General features: G+C 46.2%; 1 non-coding gene across 1 annotated transcript; it reads left to right on the plus strand.

The window, feature by feature from the left end:
- Positions 1-1,321: 1,321 nt before the first annotated feature.
- On the plus strand, positions 1,322-1,396 carry Trnas-cga. Its single transcript has one exon. It is a non-coding gene; the product is annotated as a tRNA-Ser (tRNA).
- Positions 1,397-2,222: the final 826 nt, after the last annotated feature.

Genomic DNA, 2,222 nt, shown 5'->3' on the forward strand with positions numbered 1-2,222 from the left:
CAAACACATCCTACGACAGACAACGTCTGTTGTTCTCGACTGCCTAATCCAGAGTGACGAACAGGAACTTAAATAAAAATTGGAAACACTTCCTACGACACACAACACGTCTGTTCTTCTCGACTGCCTAATCCAGAGTGACGAACAGCCCGAAACACTTCGCGCGCCATACCAGAAAAGGCGTCACCCGAACGCTTCCGAAGCGCTTCGTCTGCAATTTCGCCAGTCTTCTGTTTTTTATTTAAATTGTTTTTAATAATTCTGAAATGACTGATTGATAGTCAGCTGTTGAGAGATATTTATATTAAAAAGTAATGTCATTCCAATGAGTAGTTTAATTAATAACAATAACTATACTTTAACGTTTTGGCGCCCTTGCTCCGAACACAGCAGCCAATCACAGAGCAGTAGCATTGTGCAGGCGGTCTTTCTCACGGGAACGGTACCGACTCTAACATCTGTCACAGGTACCTCACGCCACATTTCGTCATCTATATACTTCTTGCATCTCCACTGCTCTGGGAACAGCTTCTTGGAGCCCAATATGATGGCTGACTAAGCCAGAAATATTACAACATCCGAACAGGCTCGAGCGTGACTCTTTTTACTGAGTTATCCGTTCGACGAAAGTGGACACAGTACAGCCTTAATGTCATTAGCACCTCTTGATTGCTCACTTGAAGCATTACCAGCAGAACCAAACAGAAGAGCACTTCATTAACAGCGTGACGGTGGCTGTAAGTGTGCTTATCTTCTTAGAGCCGTGTGTTGTTCATGTGACTGTTCGGCAGGTCAACTGCCTGTTGATCATTGGGCTGTATACATAACTTAGTCTGCATTTAAGTGTCCACTTCTGGTGCTGAGTGGCCACGGTCGAGTTCTGGTGCTGTTAGCAGGGTCTCTGTGTCTGCCTACAATCCGGATGTAGTTTCAGTCTGCAAGTCAGTCTTACGAGATCGTTTTTCTGAGGATAGTCACGTAAAGTATGCACATTCATAATCAAGGATCCTTTTGATCGGAATGTTTAATTCATGCCAAGGAAAACGATAAACAGTAGTACTAGTGAAACTACCTGGCAGATTAAAACTGTGTGCCGGACCGAGAATCGAACTCGGGACCTTTGCCTTTCGCGGGCAAGTGCTCTGTCAACTGAGCTATCCGTGCACGACTCACGCCCCGTCCTCACAGCTTTACTTCTGCCAGTACCTCGTCTCCTACCTTCCAAACTTTACAGTAGCTCTCCTGCGAGATTCTGTAAAGTTTGGAAGGTAGGAGACGAGGTACTGGCAGAAGTAAAGCTGTGAGGACGGGGCGTGAGTCATGCTCGGGTAGCTCAGTTGGTAGAGCACTTGCCCGCGAAAGGCAAAGGTCCCGAGTTCGAGTCTCGGTCCGGCACACAGTTTTAATTTGCCAGGAAGTTTCATATTAGCGCACACTCCGCTGCAGAGTGAAAATCTCGTTCTGGAGTAGTACTAGTGATTGCCAGTAGCTGACTAATGCAACCTTACTCTTCTTTTGATTCCAATTTACATGCTTTGTAGAAGTGAGAGAACATCGAAAGCATTGTGAACAGTGCAAAAAGCATGCGGATCGCCAGGGGCAGCAGAGTCGGCCGCCAACCCAAGAGCCAGTTCGCAGAAGGCTTGCCGAGGAAGAGACGAGGGTCGATAGCCCAGCGGCCATTGGCCATGCTTTTGTAGCGTCACGCAGGGACGTCGAGCTAGGTTCTAGATGAACACAGCTAGACTCTTTCATGGCACAAACTCCTGGCGAAAAGATTTTACAACCTGAGAGCGGAGTGAGAAGGTCTGCTTTTTTATAAGAAGGCACTATTGTACTGAACTGTAGATTGTTGATTGTTGCTCTACAAAACACCAGACTCCAGAGATAAACGTCTTGAAGTTGTATTGCGCTTTCGAAAACGTGAGACACCTCTGAAAGCATTGACTCTGCAAAAAACCAAATGTCATCGAAATATAAGGACACCAACGATGGTTAGCGTAAATACACTACAGGTGAAGCGAGAGAAAGGAGACGGCGTCGATAAAGTTAACCTCAGTGATCAAATAGAGAGAGTGAAGCAACTTTTTCCTGTGGAAGGTGGTAGCACGAACGTTATTGGTTAACCAGCTAGAGGAAGTGGTCTAGTGTTTTGTAAGCAGCATTTTTATCGGTCGGTACTTGCAAGGTCCCGAGCCCAGCCAATCTGAACTGAGTAAGAG

The sequence above is a fragment of the Schistocerca piceifrons genome, chromosome 2, assembly GCF_021461385.2.
Source record: "Schistocerca piceifrons isolate TAMUIC-IGC-003096 chromosome 2, iqSchPice1.1, whole genome shotgun sequence".
In the NCBI taxonomy this organism is placed as follows: Eukaryota; Metazoa; Arthropoda; class Insecta; order Orthoptera; family Acrididae; genus Schistocerca; species Schistocerca piceifrons.